We start from the raw sequence: 307 nt of genomic DNA, 5'->3' as shown, positions 1-307 counted from the left end.
TAGACATGAACACAAAGGAGCGGCAAGTGTCTTCATATTTCCAAGTAACAATTTAATAAGCGGTCTTCGTGAAGGGCGAGGCAACGAGGTGTCACGGACGAGGAATGCAATTAAGGGGTAATGCGGCGGAATCACTCTCAAAGGGGAGATTAGAGAGTGGCGACAATATTTACGCGTGGCGGAGGACGTGGCTCTCCTGAAGGAATGTCCGAGTTTCCCGCCAGCGCGTCCGCGAAGGATTGCCACGACGGGGAAGGGGATCAAAGGATTTGGCTGCCCAGGTGCGCGAGCGATGCGGTGAGTGGGT

The sequence above is a fragment of the Penaeus monodon genome, chromosome 20 (genome assembly GCF_015228065.2).
Source record: "Penaeus monodon isolate SGIC_2016 chromosome 20, NSTDA_Pmon_1, whole genome shotgun sequence".
NCBI lineage: Eukaryota > Metazoa > Arthropoda > Malacostraca > Decapoda > Penaeidae > Penaeus > Penaeus monodon.
Note: the sequence above shows the minus strand (reverse complement) of the source record.